At 39.6% G+C, this 17,473-nt stretch overlaps 1 long non-coding RNA gene and 1 pseudogene across 27 annotated transcripts in view; both read right to left on the minus strand.

Annotated features, from left to right (window-relative positions):
- The window catches only part of LOC144321208 (uncharacterized), a 62,770-nt gene that overhangs the window by 27,192 nt on the left and 18,105 nt on the right, over positions 1–17,473 (minus strand). For 19 of the 27 annotated variants that reach the window (XR_013386985.1, XR_013386983.1, XR_013386968.1 and 16 more), the window contains 2 exons: positions 15,593–15,765; positions 513–578 (listed from right to left, as the gene is read on the minus strand). The exons of 4 other annotated variants lie outside the window; for them this stretch is intronic. This is a non-coding gene — a long non-coding RNA (uncharacterized LOC144321208). The remainder of the gene's footprint in view (positions 1–512; positions 579–15,592; positions 15,766–17,473) is intronic. 4 more of the 27 variants (XR_013386999.1, XR_013386998.1, XR_013386979.1 and 1 more) reach the window with 2 other exon arrangements.
- Positions 586–5,107, minus strand: LOC144321202 (serine/arginine-rich splicing factor 10-like; annotated as a pseudogene).

The following is a 17,473-nucleotide window of genomic DNA, read 5'->3' on the forward strand; positions in this document are numbered from 1 at the left end:
TAAATCTGTTTATTACATATTAAAACATTAAATTTTCATTATTTGTATTAATGGGATGCAAACAGAAATACTGCATACTTTTATTTTTATTTTTTAAAAGATTTTATGTGTTCATGAGACACACAGAGAGAGGCAGAGACACAGGCAGAGAGAGAAGCAGGCTCCATGCCGGGAGCCAGACATGGGACTCGATCCCAGGACTCCAGGATCACGCCCTCAGCTGAAGGCAGCGCTAAACCACTGAGCCACCCAGGCTGCCCATAATGTATACTTTTAAATGGCAGATAACCACAAAATTATCTTTGATAGTATTCTGGGTTTTACATTAAGATACAAATGGTGTAAAATAGTTATGTTACACCTCGAAACAATGAGGCCATACTGTAATGATTCACTAAATTGTGCTCACTAGACATTAAATAAATGAATTTTCTGTTTTTCTCCCCAATTACCCAATACAATTTTGCCCATAATAAGGGCTCTGTAAATAAATGTTTGCTGAATATACTTACTTAGGACAGAGGTGAGAAGTGATGGACTCTCTTAGCTATATGTCAAGTATCAGAATTGGAATTTACCTGGGAAAGAGAGTGTAAGGAAGATGTAAACTGCACATGGCATACAAGTCAATAAACTTAGATGCCAACAAAGCAAACCATTAAGCAGAAAAACACTGGCACTGAAATGAACAATGGCAAGATTTGCCAATAGCTAAAATGGAACTGACTTTAAGAGATAACCAAGAGAAAGTTTATATTGGACCATATGTTTTCTCACCCATTCAGTCTGAGACATACCAACAGAGGCACTGTGAGAGACTACGGCTGTCTTCCTCGAGAGTCAGACATTCTAGTTTCCAATCATTTATTATGGACCTGTTACCCATGAATCAATATAAACCTATTCAGATTTAGGAATTAGTTTCTACAAGTACAAAGTTGAATTTCCTTTTATTTGTCCTAAAATGCTTACTTTCAAACTTGAAAAGAGTTCAATTATTCCATATAGTTTCAGTAACATTCTTTTTTCTTTTCAGACCAGAGTTAAAATATTCATACAGTATTCATACTGCAGCACCTTCCACCCACCCTTTGGTCTCTTCAACTGCCCTTCTTTGGTTCTTTTTCCGCTTTGTCAGATCTTCCTTGAAGTGTAGGAAGCAGAACTGCATTCCAGCTGCAGTTTGGTCTTAAATAAAAGATGGATGTTTGCCAGTTTGGTTTTCCTTATTCTTCTCTGTGGTATACAGGATTTTGTTAGTTGAACTGGATGTAGCAGTTAACTGTGCCAAATTTTTGAGAAAATAGTACAATAGTTTCCAGGTCTTTTCCCTGGGTTCTAAACTTAGCGCATACTCTATGTAGCGCCTTCCTTTCTCACTGCAGCATTATCTGTAATTTTTCTTCTTGCTTACTTGGCTATCATTGTCAGAATGGCTTTTGCTGCACTGTGGTCTTCCAGCCAGTCTACTTTTCTAGGACTGTAAGATCTTCTATAGTTGTAGTCAAAGGACCAGCTTCTTGACCTTTTTCATAACTTCAGCTCCTAGAATGTCTGTATCTGTCATAATCATCATAGCATGGAGAACTGTACACATTCTTCCCTTCCTTGGCTTTCATTTGATTTGGAGTCTTCCAATCCCTCTGTGCAAACTGTATTTTAATTTCATGTCCACAAATCTATTTTCTGTCCAAATTATGTAAAGCATCTGCAGCATCATGGACATCCTCAAATTGAACACATAAGCAAGTCCTCTTGGGTAGTGTGTGTAGAAATTAACTGGAACATACACATCAACTATAGGACCATAACGACCAGATTCCCATGGTAAATCTTCAGACTTGGCACCATCAGCTACATTCTTTATGAACAGACACGTGTTGGGGGAAGGGGCACAGGTAGTGGGACATGACGGTGACGCGAGTCTCAGCAGGAGCTCAGTAAACCATTCTGCGGATCCAGTGGCAGATCCCCCCAGACCACACTCTTAAGGGAGTCTGATGGGTCCATATATTTGGGAGCAAGAAGCAAAGGCATCTTTACAAATATGACCCACCAGAAGAGACGATCAGATTGGCAAGGAGTGTGGAAGTGAACTTCTGGTTGAGATAATTTGGACAAGACGAGATATTGCTGTCAAATAACTCAAGGACTATCATAGGATAAAGATTGTACGCACCCTGACAGAAGAACTAGTGTGAGCTGGTAGAGATGGAAGATTACAGCTCAGGGTAATGAGCATCTCTCCCAGTATCTGGAGGTGCCCATTAATAACATATTTGTCACTAGAGATGTTCAGGAAAATTCATCGTTGGGATGATTTCATGGACTAGGATGCATTCATGAACTAGGACACATATAAATATGTGGGTGCACAAACATATGCTGGAGCAAGGCTGTCTATAGAAGTCTCTGTGATAATGGAAATGTTCTATATCTGTGCTGTCCAATACAGTAGCCACCATGATATATGGATTGAGAGCTCTGAAATGTGGCTGATGTGACTGAGGAGCTGAATTTTAAATTTTGTTTAATTTCAATTAAATTTAAATTCAAATAGTTTATGTGGCTTGTGGTTATCATACTGGACAACAAAGGTCCAGACTTATAGGTGGTGACATATGCACATGTCCTTAGGACCATGCCATGCTAAAAACAGACACAGACAGAAGCCCTTGTGCCTTCAGGCACACAGTTACAACCAAACAGACATACTGCACTCTTCCACCCCTCAATCCCTCAGGTGTGCACACAGGGGGTCTTGTGTGCACCCACAGTCCAAATATGGGCAGAGACAGTAGCATCAACCCTTCACTGGAAGCCAGACCACTCCCCCTTGAGGGAGGAGGAGGCATGTCTCCCTAAGACATACATTCCTGCAGGATTGTATTGGACTAGAAGAAGATGTGAAAGCATTTGCAGGACAAGCGTGTGCCTCTCTGCCATGTCTTCCAACCACTAAACCTTTCTGTGTCTGCTTGTGGTCTCCCTGCCCCCCTACTCATCCCACATTCCAGTCTCCAGCCTGACTACCAAGCCCTCTGTCACTCAAAGCTGCTATGACAGAGGTCAAAGTCCAGATCTGGAGCATGGGGGGAGATCATACAAAGCTCCAAGTCACCAAGAGTTCTGGTAAGAAGGGGACATGAGAAGCATACATACGATCCCAGCCTGTCCTTGACAGAGCAAAATGGACCCCATAGGATTCTTGCTGGAGGCAGGCCAGGGTGACCAGAAATCACCTGGGGGATGCTAGAAAATTAAAAGGAACCTGACCAGATCCTGAGGGTGGGGACTCTGGCTGAACTGACGTAGCAGGACTCTTACTAAAACTGGACAATGCAGAGAACTCAGAAAAATGCCGACTGGAAAGTTTAGAAGAGCTTGAGCAGAATCTTCCCAGGACAGGATCTTCATCAAGGGGAAGCAGCACTTCATTATTATTCCTCAAGATACCCAAGGAGGTTTATCAACTGACTTAAGATCACAAATCTCCCAGTTGATGTGTTTGCGCACTTCTAAATGCCAGTGCCCATTAGCACACTAAGTGTTTCCTTCTCAAAACCACTGCTGGAAAATCAGGATGCTGACCCCAGCCCATCTGAGGCTGACTGGGATGACCAAGAAAGGGCAGTCAACACTCAAACAGGGGCCACTCAGGACCACTAGGAGCTAATAGGTGAACACCCAAAGAAAGAAAGAAAGAAAAAGGGACAGTTGGGGAAAGAGAAAAAGTAAAAATGAAAAAAAAGAGAAAAGTCCTACACACTTAGAGTTACAAGCCATTCTCAAAGATTTGTTTACAAAAAGGACAATGAAAGGCACCTTTGTGGCTCAGCCAGTTAAGCATCTACCTTCAGCTCAGGTCACGATTTCATGACTGAGCCCCAAATCAGGCTCCCTGCTCAGTGGGGAGCCTGCTTCTCCCTCTCCCTCTGCTGCTCCCCCTGCTTGTGCTCTCTTGTTCCCTGTCAAATAAAATCTTAAAAGAAGAAAAAAGAACAATGAATGTAGGAAAAACCATATTCCTACGCTCAGCTGGGTCACTCTGGGATTTGGACTTGAAGAGATGAATGACATGGCAGGGCATCACTGCACTATTAATCTCAGGAGTGACTGAGATTATTAAGGCATCCAAGGTACAGCTCTGTCAGAAGTCCTAAGATCTCTCAGATTTGAGAGATCCTCTGGTTGATCAGTTATGAAAGAAGATTTTTATTTTAAAATGGCATTCTGAGGAGTGGGAGGACCCTGGGCTTACCTCCTGTGGTGTGGCCACCTAGAGAACACCCACATCAGCATAAATAACCCAGAAAACCACCCAAAGACAGGCAGAACAGACTCTCTTGTAGACAAGAGGCCACAGCAAAGCAAATCCACCCCCTCCGATATGCTCTTGGCAAGATCCCATCAAAGCAGTGCAAGCCTGGCAGTGTGCAAGCAGTCCAGACAAGGGGCAGCCCCACTCCAAAGTGAGTTCTTCCCCAGGGAGTGGGGAAGATGACCACACACCAGTCTGACTGTGTCCCCAGCAGTGGGCTGGGGCAGGCAGCTGGTTTGACTGTAGGCCCCACCAATAAAAGCTTCTCAGGGGACAACACAGGGAGAGCACCCTGCAGTCTGGTACTAATTCATCTCTGGTAAACACCTGGTCTGATTCATCATAAGCCCAAGGCAGCCCTGGACTGGCCCACTAACACCACAGGGACTAGACTCTGCCTACAAAAGGCAGAGAGCCGCTGCAGACCAGACTGCAGGGAAACAGTAGAACACCCCTTAACAACACACACCCTTGAGGCATCATTTTCTGGTGAAAAGGAGACATTGCACTGTGCAGCATTACACGACCTCTTCATAGAGCCATTACTTTCAAGTGTGGGAGACAAAGCTGACTTTCCTAATGCAGAGAAACCAACATAGTAATAGACAAAATGAGAAGCCAGAGGACTATGTTCCAAATGAAAGAGCAGAACAAAATCATACCAAGAGACCTAAACAAAATGGAGATAAGTATTATGTCTGATAGTGAATTTAAAGTAATGCTCGTAAAGATACTTGCTAGAATTGAGAAAGGAGTGCAGGACATCCGTGAGACCCTCCACAAAGAGATAGGAGACCTAAACAAACAAACAAACAAACAAACAAATTAGAGATAGTAAACTCAGTAAATGAGATTTAAAATAGACCACCTGGAATAGATAGCAAACAAAAGGAAGAATGGCTTAGCAACCTGGAGGACACAGTAATGGAAAGTAATGAAGCTAAGCAGATGATAGGGGAAAATATACGCAAACTGAGAATGGACCCAGGGAACTCTGCAATACTGTCAAGTAACAGTCACATGGCAGGGATCCTAGATGGAGAAGAGAGAGAAAAGGGGTAGAAGATTCTTTGAAGAATAGCTGAAAACTTCCTGAATCTGGGAAAGAGAAATCCACATCCAAGAGGCACAGAGAGCCCCAAACAAAACCAACCCAAAGAGGTCTGCATCAATAAACAAATAAGATGGCCAAAAGTAATGATAAAGAGAGAATTTTAAAAACAGCAAGAGAAAGGAAAGCAGTTACATACAGGGGAAATCCCTATCTGTGGATCTTTCAGCAGAAACTTTGCAAGCCAGAACACAGTAGCATGATATATTCAAAGTGCTAAAAGGAAAAAATCAGAAGCCAAGAATACTCTATCCAGCAAAGCTTTCATTCAGAATAGAAGGTTATATAGTTTCTGGGAAAAACAGAAGTTAAAGGAATTCATGACCAGGAGCAAAAGCAGTTATTTCCCATCACACACAATGCCATCAGCCTATGAGTCCCAAATCCATAGTCCAGCTGCCCTCCTGCCTGAGTCAGCATGCACTACTGGCTACCTGCTCAAAGTCAATACACCTTCACTTCAGTTCGATAAGGATTCAAGCTGACACACTTCCCCTCAAAATCCAACCCCTGTGCTCAAGTTTGTGCACAAAAGTGGGCCTAATTATAACAGCAGAATGAAGCAACCCAAATTGTGACACCATTTCTGTGAAAGACATAAAGGATAAAAGGAGTGTGCTAGGCTGAGAGCATTTCCAACAGGCACATCAAAGAACAATACATACAGCATGATAATGGTTACTAAAAGAAATAAACCCGAGAAAATAAAACAAGGCAAAATCCGAGACAGAGACAAACTATAAGAGATTCTTAATCATAGGAAGCAAACTGAGGGTTACTGGAGGGGAGGAGATGAGGATATGGGGTAACTGGGTGATGGGCATTAAGGAGGGCATGGGATATAATGAGCACTGGGTATTATTGAAGACCAATGAATCCCTGAACTCTACCTCTGAAACTAATAATGTACTATATGCTAATTGAATTCAAATAAGAAAAAAAGAAATCCAAAATAGCATTCTGGGGATCCCTGGGTGGCGCAGCGGTTTGGCGCCTGCCTTTGGCCCAGGGCGCGATCCTGGAGACCCGGGATCGAATCCCACATCGGGCTCCCGGTGCATGGAGCCTGCTTCTCCCTCTGCCTGTGTCTCTGCCTCTCTCTCTCTCTCTGTGACTGTCATGAATAAATAAATAAAATCTTTAAAAAAAAAAATAGCATTCTGTTTGTGTTGAGGCTATTCATAGAATGTTTGTAATTTTCTATTCTCCAAAACTACTCAGTTGGCAGATAAGTGGAAAAATTAAAACTGATTATTTTTTGTCCAAAATTATTTTAAAATTTTAAATTTGTATAATTTTCCAAGAATGTCTATAATTATTCTATATAGTGTCTATAATTATTAAGAATGTCCATAAAATAAGAAAACTAAGTTTTTTATTGCCTTAGAATTTATATTATCAGTTATCTAGGACCAAACAAAAATATAGGCCAAATATACAAAATGGTAAAATCTCAACCAATAATTAGGCAACTGCAGTTAGAAATGCAAATCCACTTCATAAAGTCTAGCTAATCTAATGAACCTTTCCTGAGTATCATAGATGTATAGGTCTATCACTTTTATGATAATTGGGTCTCTTGTATTATTTTATAACATTTCCCACTTGCCACTTTAATGTTTACAAACAATGATCACAACACTTTCCAGATGGGATCCTCACACCTTCCCTAGAGGTGAGTGATAGACAATGTTCTTGGTATTCCCCTGCCACCTGCCATCAACTGAGTGGTAGTGAGAGCTGGAGTGTGCCACCTCCCTACTGTTTTTCACAGTGGCTGCACCAATTTACAATCCTACTAATGGTGCATGAGGGTTCCCTTTTCTCCACATCCTCCCCAACACTTGTTATTTCTCAAAATATAGTTTAAATTTAAAAAGTTAAAAGACCAATGAGGGATATTATATATTAATAAAAAGTTCAGTAGACCAAGATAAAACAATTATAAACATTAATGCCCCTAATGATAGACCATTAGAGTATATGAAGCAAAAACTGAGTTAAAGAGAGAAATCATTCTACAATAATAGTTGGAGACTTAGGGGTGCCTGGATGGCTCAGCTGGTTAAGCGTCTGACTCTCAATCTCAGCTCAGGTCTTGATCTCAGAGTCATGAGTTCAAGCCTCGCACTTTATTTATTAAAAAATAAATAAATATAAACAAAAATAATAGTTGGACATTTCAATACTCCTCTCACATAAAGCACAAAACCACCAGACAGAATGTAAAGACATAGAGAATTTAACATAATAAACCAACTAGATCTAATTGACACATATAGAGCACTCCACCCAACAACAAATGCATGCACATTTTTCCTCAAGTGCACATTTTTCCTCTGGGATAGGTCCTATGCTAGGAAAGAAATTATGACTCTAGATTTAAAGAAATAGACATTAAAGTTTATACTCTAACCACAGTGGGATGGAGGTAGGAAATAACAACATAAAAAGAAAAGGAAAACTCGAGACACCTGGGTGGCTCAGGAGTTTAGTGCTTGCCATCGGCCCAGGGCATGATCCTGGATTCCCAGGATTGAGCCCCCATCAGGCTCCCCAGGGGCACCTGCTTCTCCCTCTGCCTGTGTCTCTGCCTCTCTATGTGTGTCTCATGAATAAATAAGTAAAATCTTTTAAAAAATGGAAAATTCACAATATTGTAGAAATTAAACAGCAGTTTTAAACAACCTGTGGATAAAAGAAGAAATCACAGGAGAAATTAGATAATATTTAGCTGTGAATGAATATGAAGACATAACATACTAAAACTTATGCCACACAATGAAAACAGTGTTAAGGGGTAAACCTCTAAGTAGAAGCACATTAAAAAACAAGAAAGATCTCAAATCAACAACCTAAATTTACAACTTAGGAACTTGAAAAAGAACAACAAACTAAACTCAAACTAGCAGAAGGAAAGAAATAATAAAGAGATAAATGAAATAGACAAAAGAAAAATAGAGACAATGAAAAATTAGTTCTTTGAAAAAAATCAACCAAATATTACTCAGCCATTAGAAACAACAAATACCCACCATTTGCTTTGACCTGGATGGAACTGGAGGGTATTATGCTGAGTGAAATAAGTCAATCAGAGAAGGACAAATATTATATTGTCTCATTCATTTGGGGAATATAATAGTGAAAGGGAATAAAGGGTAAAGGAGAGAAAATGAGTGGGAAATATCAGAGAGGGAGACAGAACATGAGAGACTCCTAACTCTGGGAAACAAACAAGGGGTGGTAGAAATGGAGGTGGGTGGGTGGGGTGGGGGTGACTGGGCACTGAGGGAGGCACTTCGTGGGATGAGCACTGGGTGTTATGCTATATGTTGGCAAACTGAACTCCAATAAAAAAAGTAAACAAAGAAATAAAGTATATACATAAAAAATAAATAAAATAAATAAAAACTAAAAAAAAAAGAAAGAAAGAAAAAATCAACCAAATTGTCAAACTTTTAGCTAGTTGGACTAAGGCAAAGGGAAGACTCAAGTTGATATAATCAGAAATGAAAGTGGGGACAATACTGATTTTACAGAAATAAAAAGGATTATAAGAGAATAACAGGGGATCCCTGGGTGGCGCAGCGGTTTGGCGCCTGCCTTTGGCCCAGGGCGCGATCCTGGAGACCTGGGATCGAATCCCACATCGGGCTCCCGGTGCATGGAGCCTGCTTCTCCCTCTGCCTGTGTCTCTGCCTCTCTCTCTCTCTCTCTCTCTGTGACTATCATGAATAAATAAATAAAATCTTTAAAAAAAAAAAGAAAAAGAAAAGAGAATAACAGGAACAACTGTACAACAAAAAAAATTGGCTAACCTGTATGAAATAAATTCCTAGAAACACAAAACCTACCAACATGAAACCATGAAGAAAACAATTTGAATAGATCTATAATTAGTAAGGTAATTGAGTCAGTAGTAAAAAGCTGCCCAACAGGGACACCTGGGTGGCTTATGGTTGAGCATCTCCCTTTGGCTCAGGGCATGATCCCAGGATCCTGGGATCCAGGGCTACATGGGATTCCTTGCAGGGAGCCTGCTTCTCCTTCTGCCTGTGTCTCTCATGAATAAATAAAGGTTTTAAAAAACTAAAAAAACTTGCCCAACCAATAAAACCCTGGACCTGATGACATTTAAAGAACAATATTAATCTTTCTCAAACTTTTCCATGATGATTGAAGAGAAGGGAAACACTTCCTAACTCGTTCTATAAGGTCAACATAAGCCTGATACCAAAGCCAAAGACACCAGAAGAAAACTAGAGACTAATATGCTTCATAAACACTTATGCAAAAATCCTCAAAATAATAGCAGACAAAATTCAGCCGCATATATAAAGGATTATATAGTATGACCAAGTGAGAGCTCCTGGAATGCAAGGATGGCTCAGCAAAGAAAAATCAGTCAATACACCATAGAAGGGAAAAAACCCCTGTGATCATCTGAATTGATGCAGAAAACACATTGACCAAATTCAACATTTTTTCATAATAAAAACACTTAACAAGAAAGGAATAGAAGGAAATCAATCCCACATAGTAAAAGCCATATAGGAAAAACCCACAGTAAACATAATTCTCAACGGCAAAAGAATGAAAACTTTTCTTCTAAGATCAGAAACAAGGACAGGGTGTCTGCATGTCTCGGTCAGTTAGGCGTCCAACTCTTGATTTTGCCTCCTGAGATCAAACCCTGTGTTGTGATCCATACTGGGTGAGCAGTCTGCTTAAGATTTTCTCTCTCCCTCACCCCCTCCCTGGCTGGCTCTATCAAAAAGAGAGGAGAGGAGGGGAGGGGAGGGGAGGGGAGGGGAGGGGAGGGGAGGGGAGGGGAGGGGAGGGGGAGAGGAAGAGAAGACAAGACAAAAAAAGAAAGGTAATGATCCTTGTTTTCACAAAAGTCTATTCAACACAGAACTGGAAGACCTAGCCAGAGCAATTAGGCAACAAAAAGAAATAAGATTATCTTTGTTTGCAGAGAATATATGTAGAACACCTTAAAGATTCCACAAAAGTTGTTAGAATAAATGAATTCAGCAATGTAATAGGATATAAAGTCAACACACAAAAATAATTTGCATTTCTATACACAGAAATTAACATTTTGAAAAGGAAATTACAAAAACAATTGTTTACAATAGCATCAAAAAGAATAAATTACTTAGGAATTAACTTAATCAAGGAGGTGTAAGATACAATGAAAATTCCAAAACATCACTGAAAGAAATTAAGAAGTCAAAAATGAATGAAAAAAACCACATTCCATGTTCCTAGATTAGAAGCCAATATTGTTCAAATGTCAATATTACCCGAAGTGATCTACAGATTCAATGCAATACCTACCAAAGTCTCAATGATATTATTACTAGAAATAGAAAAACCTACTCTAAAATTTATATGTATCTCAAGAGACCTTGAATAGCCAAAACAATCTTGAAAAAGAACAAACCTTATACCTTCTGACTTCAAAACCTACCACAAAGCTATGGTAAATCAAAAGAGTGTGCAACTGGCATAAAGAAACCACATATGGACCCACAGAATAGAATAGAGAGCCCAGAAGTAAACCCTTACATATACAGTCAAATGGTTTTTGACAAGAATGCCCAGACTATTTAATAAAGAATGCACAGGCTCTTTGGCAGAACTGGATATGCCTGTGCAAAATAATGAAGCTAAATCCTTATCTAACACCATATACTAAAATTAACTTAAATTGAACAAAGAACTTAAATTTAAATGTTAGACCTAAAACATAAAGCTCTCAGAAGAAAACACAGGACTGAAGCTTCATGGCACTTTATTTTTTTTAATAATAAATTAATTTTCATTGGTGTTCAATTTGCCAACATACAGAATAACACCCAGTGCTCATCCCATCAAGTGCCCCCCTCAGTGCCCGACACCCATTCACCCCCACCCCCCACCCTCCTCCCCTTCCACCACCCCTAGTTCGTTTCCCAGTGTTAGGAGTCTTTATAGAAGGGAAGGGAGAAGAAATGGGTAGGAAATATCAGAAGGGGAGACAGAACATGGCACTTTATTTGGCAATGATTTTTTCGATATGATACGAAAGGCACAGGCAACAACAACAAAAAAATAGACAAATTAGACATTATAAAGTTTAAAAACTTTTAAAATTTAAATTCAATTTATTTTTTTAATTAAATTTAATTAACATACACTGCTATTAGTTTCAAAGGTAGAACTTAGTGATCCATCAGTCGCATACAACATCTGGTGTTTATTACCTCAAGGGCTCTCCCTAATGCCCATCACCCAGTTACCCCATCCCCCCAACCACCTCCCCTTCAGCAACTCTGTTTATCTTCTACAGCTGAGAGTCTCTTATGGTTTGCTCCCTATTTATTTATGCCTCTCTTCTTATTTTATTTTCCCTTCCCTCTCCCTATGTCCAACAAGTTTTCTTAAATTTCATGTATGAGTGAAATCACATTTTGACATTAAGAGACTATCCACATCTTGCTTATCCAAGTAAAAAGGGAATACACAGAATGGGAGAAAAATATGTAAATCATATATCTGATAAGGGATCACTATCCAGAATAGAGATTTCCTAAAATTCAACAACAAGAACAACAACAAACATTCAACAATGGGCAAATGACTTGAATAGAATTTCTTCAAAGGGGGGATCCCTGCGTGGCTCAGTGGATTAGCGCCTGTCTTTGGCCCAGGGCATGATCCTGGAGTCCCGGGATCGAGTCCCACGGTGGTCTCCCGGCACGGAGCCTACTTCTCCCTCCTCCTGTGTCTCTGCCTCTCTCTCTCTCTCTCTCTCTCTCTATGTGTGTCTATCATAAATATATAAATAAATAAATCTTTAAAAAAAAGAATTTGGGGATCCCTGGGTGGCTCAGCAGTTTAGCACCTGCCTTTGGCCCAGGGTGCGATCCTGGAGTCCCGGGATCGAGTCCCGCGGCGGGCTCCCGGTGCGGAGCCTGCTTCTCCCTCCTCCTGTGTCTCTGCCATTCTCTCTCTCTCTCTCTGTCTATCATAAATAAATAATAATAATAAAAGAATTTCTCCAAAGAAGATATACAAATGGCCAGTAAGCACATGAAAAGATGGTAAACATTACTTATCATTAGGGAGATGCTAAGCAAAACTCCAGTGAGATACTGCCTCACACCTATCAGGATGGCTACTGTAGGAAAAAAAAGGCATTGGCAAGAACTTGAGAAACTGGAACCCTTGTGCGCTACTGGAATGTAAAATGGTATGGCTACTGTAGAAAACAGTATGAAAGTTCCTCAATAAGTTAAAATAAAAATCACCATAGGACCCAGCACACTTGCATTTCTGGGAACATACCCCAAACAAATGAAAGCAAGTTCTTGGAAGAGATATGTGTACACTCATGTTCATAGCAGCATTGGTCACATTATCTAAGATAACCCATGTCCATCAACTAATGAATGGATAGGCAAAATGTGCTATCTATCTATCTATCTATCTATCTATCTAATTAAAATAAAATATTACTTAGCTCTAAAAAGGAAGGAAATTCTCTAATGTTCTAAAACATGATAAACCTTGAGGACATTATGCTAAATGAAATAAGCCAGTCATAAAATACAGAGAAATACTTTGAAATTCCACTTATATACTGTATACACAGAGAAGTAAAAAATCACAAACACAGAAAAAATTATGGTTGCCAGGTGTGGAGAGGGAAAAGAATGGGAAGTTAATAGTATAGATTTTTGAATTTAAACATGAAAAGATCTTCAACAAATTGAGTTGGGAAAATTGGACAGCAACATGCAAAAGGATGAACCTGGACTATTTTCTTACACCATACACAAAAATAAACTCAAAATGGACTAAAAGACCTAAATGTAAGACCTAAAACCATAAAAGTCCTAGAGAAGAGCACAGGCAGTAATTTCTCTGACATTGGCCATAACAACTTTTTTTCTAGACATCTCTCTGAGGCAAGGGAAACAAAAGCAAAATTAAGCTATTGGGACCACACCAAAATAAAAATCTGTGTGCAGCAAAGGAAACAATCAACAAAACTAGAAGATAACCTACTGAATGGGAGAGGATACCTGCAAATGACATGTATGATAAGGACTTAGTATCCAAAATACATAAAGGACTTATACAACTCAACACCAAAAAACCCCCAAATCATCCAATTTAAAAGTGGGAAGAAGACATGAACCGACATTCCTCCAAAGATATACAGCTGGCCAACACACACATGAAAAGATGCTCAACATACACTCAACAAATAACAGGAATCAAAAGCACAATGAGATATTATCTCACACCTGTCAGAAAGGCTAAAATCAAAACCACAAACAAAACACAAGTGTTGGAGATGATATGGAGAAAAAAGAACCCTTTCTGGTGCAGGCATTGTGGAAGACAGTAGGGAGCTTCCTCAAAAAACTAAAAATAGAACTACCTTAGATGGCTGCCATGTCTATTCTCACCCTAGAAGAAGTCTCCGGTTTTATTCTCTGAAAATATTTCTGTACTGCAGGATATAAGGCACATACCTTAACCATAACCCTAACATTAACCCTAACCATGTGGAGAGTTCTCTGAACTGCAAAATACAAGACACATATCCTTACCCAAACTTGAACTCTAACACTAATCCTAATCCATAACAGTTAACCCATAACCCTTAATCCCTAACCCCTAACATTAAACCCTAACTTAAACACAAAGCCTAGAACTCCAGAGAGGTCTCTGAATTTCAGGATACAACCAGGCACATACCCTAATTCCTAACCCCTAACCAATAACCCCCAATGGCTAACCTTAAACCCTAATCATAACCTCAGCAGAAGTCTGGGGTTTTATTCTCTAGAGAAGTCTCTCAACTGCAGAATACCAGCACATACTCTAGCCTAATCCCAACCCTAACTCTAATCCTAGATATGAGAAAGTAGTTTCCTGAACATATGATAAGGAAGCTGAGAAGCAGCCTACTTATCCTGGAGAAGACCCCAAACATTTAAGAATTCATAGTATTTCTGGAAATGTATGTGAAGGTAGACATAAAAATGGAAGGACCAATTTGACTATTTAAAGAATACTTAGGGTCCCTAATCCCCTCCTTGCCTCAGTTTTGTAGATGGTTGCCATGTCTATTCTCACCCAAGCAGAATTCTGGGATCTTATTCTCTAGAGAGATCACTGAACAGCATAATACCAGGTTCATACTGTAACCCTAAACCTAAACTTATTAACTTAAGTCCTAAACCTAACCCTAACACTAAACCCAACCCTAATCCTTTAGAGAGATCATTGAGCTGAAAAATAACAGGCACATATCCTAGTTATAGTCCTAACTATAACCCTAAATCTAAGAAATTGGCTTCTGGAACACACAATAAGAAAACACGAGGATAGGGATCCCTGGGTGGCGCAGCGGTTTGGCGCCTGCCTTTGGCCCAGGGCGCGATCCTGGAGACCCGGGATCGAGTCCCACGTCGGGCTTCCGGTGCATGGAGCCTGCTTCTCCCTCTGCCTGTGTCTCTGCCTCTCTCTCTTTCTCTCTCTGTGACTATCATAAATAAATAAAAATTAAAAAAAAAAAAAAGAAAACACGAGGATAAAAAATAGAACTACCCTAAAATGCAGTAATTCTACTACTGGGTGTTTACTCCCCAAATACAAAAACACTAATTCAAAGGGATATATGCACCCCAATGTTTATAGCAGCATCATACACAATAGCCAAATTATGGAAGCAGCCAAAGTGTCCATTGATATATGAACAGATAAAGAAGTTATATATACATATAATGGAATATTACTCAACCATAAAAGAATGAAATCTTGCCATTTGCAACAACATGGATGATCCAGAGAGTATAATGCCAAGTGAAATAAGTCAGAGAATGACAAACACCAAATGATCTCACTCACATGTGGAATTTAAGAAACAAAATAAATAAACAAATTGGGGGGAAAGAGCCCAGAAACAGACTCTTAACTAGAGAACAAAGTGATGGTGGGTGGGGGATGGTTGAAATAGGTGATGGGGTTTTAGAGTACATTTATATTGATGAGCACTGAGTAATATATCGAATTTGTGAGTCACTATATTGTACATCTGAAATGAATACCACACTGTATGTTAACTACACTGGAATTAAAATAATTTAACAATTTACCTTTTAAGCCAAAGAAAGAAAGAACAAGGGCAGCCCCAGTGGCTCAGGGGTTTAGCGCCGCCTTCGGCCTGGGGTGTGATCCTGGAGACCTGGGATCAAGTCCCACACTGGGCTTCCTGCTTGGAGCCTGCTTCTCTCTCTGCCTGTGTCTCTGCCTCTCTCTCTCTCTGCGTCTGTCATGAATAAATAAATAAAATCTTTAAATTAAAAAAAGAAAAGAAAGAACAAGAAAAAATGGAAAGTCTCAGAACTTTCCAACCTAAGGAGAGATTTGGACATACAATTTCATGAAGCTATTACATCAATATAACAACCCCAAATGATCTCAAAGATGCATTATAATAAAACTGTCTACAATCAAAGGGAAGGAGAGAATTTTAAAAGCATCAAGAGGAAAAAAAAAAACCCTCTCATATATAAAGGAACCTCCTAAAATGGTTATCAGTGGATTTCTCAACAGAAATCTTGTAGGCCAGGAGAGTGAGATGACAAGTTCAAAGTGCAGAAAGAAAAAACTGCCAAACAAAAATACTTTACCCAGAAAATATGGCTTTCAGAAGTGAACAAGAGATAAATATTTTCTCCAAAAGAAAAAAAAAAAAAACAAAAGCTGAGGGCATTGATCTAAATGGGACGTGCAGGATTCTTGGATGTTTCAGATGTTGAGCATCTGCCTTCGGCTCAGGGCATGATCCTGGAGTCCCGGGATCGAGTCCCACACTGGGTTCCCTGTAAGGAACCTGCTTCTCCCTCTGCCTGTATCTCTGCCTCTGTGTGTCTCTCATGAATGAATAAATAAAATCTTAAAACAAATAAACTGGACCTACTCATAAGAAATGCTGACAATTCTTTTTTAAGATTTTTTAAAAAGATTTTATTTATTGAGACACACACACACACACAGAGGGGGAGAGAGAGAGAGAGAGAGAGAGAGAGGCAGAGACACAGGCAGAGGGAGAAGCAGGCTCCGTGCAGGGAACCCGACATGGGACTCGATCCTGGGTCTCCAGGATCACACCCCGGGCTGCAGGCGGCGCTAAACCGCTGCACCATCAGGGCTGCCCTTAAGATTTTTTTTTAAAGAGAGAAAGAGCATGAATGGGAGGGTCAGAAGGAGAGAATCTCAAGTAGACTCCATGCTCAGTGTGGAGCCTGACAGAGGGCTTGATCACAAGATCCTGAGATCATGAACTGAGCCAAAACGAAGAATCAGATGCTTACCTGACTGTACCACCCAGGTACCCCAAGAAGTTATTAAAGTTGAAACACAATGGTACTACTTAACAAAATTAAAAGTGAAAATATAAAACATGCTGGTAAAGGTAAGTATACAAATTTAAAATAGAGTAATAATGTAATATGGTATTGTGAAAATAATTATAGTATAAAGTTTAAAGAATAAAACTATAAAAATACCAATAGCTAGAATTATTTGTTAATGAATACCTAAAACAAAAAGATGCATTTTTTGATACCAAAAACATGAAGTGTGATGAGTAAAAGGGCAGAGGTTTGTATGTAATTGAAATTAAGTTATCAGCTTAAAATAGACTGATACATCTGTAAGATGTTTTAGGTAAGCCGCATGTTAACAAGGCAGAAATCTACTGTAGATACACAAAACACAAGAAGAGCATTAAAGCACACCATTATGAAAAAGTATCAGTTTACAAGAAAAGACAGCAAGAGATGAACAGGGAGCTATAAAACAGCCAGAATGCAATTAATAAGATGGCATTAGGAATTCCCTCCTATCAGTAGTTACTCTAAATGTAAATGGATTAACTTCTCCAAAAAAAAAAAAAAAAAGGCAGAGTAGATAGATTTAAAAAAAGACACCCCCCCCCCCGCCAAAGACCCACCAATACGCTGCCTATAGGA

The sequence above is a fragment of the Canis aureus genome, chromosome 1 (genome assembly GCF_053574225.1).
Source record: "Canis aureus isolate CA01 chromosome 1, VMU_Caureus_v.1.0, whole genome shotgun sequence".
Taxonomy (NCBI): domain Eukaryota; kingdom Metazoa; phylum Chordata; class Mammalia; order Carnivora; family Canidae; genus Canis; species Canis aureus.